This window comes from Protopterus annectens, chromosome 7.part0, assembly GCF_019279795.1.
Source record: "Protopterus annectens isolate FY-2018-M chromosome 7.part0, PAN1.0, whole genome shotgun sequence".
Taxonomy (NCBI): Eukaryota; Metazoa; Chordata; order Ceratodontiformes; family Protopteridae; genus Protopterus; species Protopterus annectens.
Window position 1 is genome coordinate 528,042,510 of NC_056739.1, and position 582 is coordinate 528,043,091.

Consider the following 582-nt stretch of genomic DNA (forward strand, 5'->3'; position numbering starts at 1 on the left):
ATACTTGGTGAGTGTAAGATGCTAGACAAGGTCAGGGTCATACTGGCCTGGGCTACATGATCAGAGAGTTCCTCTATGTATCATGTCATGTCGTCCAGGGAGGAATGTCTGAGGTCGTACGCACAAGCATGGACAATGATAGAGCCAGTCCTGGACTTGCTTTGGAGTGACCTGAGTGCATGTGTTATGTGGAGGATCCTGGCACCTGAGAGACAGCTTAAAGTGACTATTCCCTTGTTTGGCCTGGTGAGTGGGACGACAGTGTGTCTGACATTAGGTGTTACCTATTACAAGTGTATCAGGTGTGTTATTTAGCCCGAAGGGCAGTGACTGTGTGGCACACTGACATTGTGAACTATGTGATATCTGGGTATTGTAGTGGGAATAGCAGTTGTGTGTCTGCTTTGGAGGTCTCTGCTATTTAGGCAGAGTGTATGTAGAGCCTTCGAGTATGTATATGTGTGATAATGTGGTTTGATTGCTGTCGCTATCGGTGTATGTGAGACTGATATGTGGTGTGTTTGGTCACCTTCACCACCTGATAGACTATGCCAGTCATGGGTCGAGAGAGCTCAGCCTCCT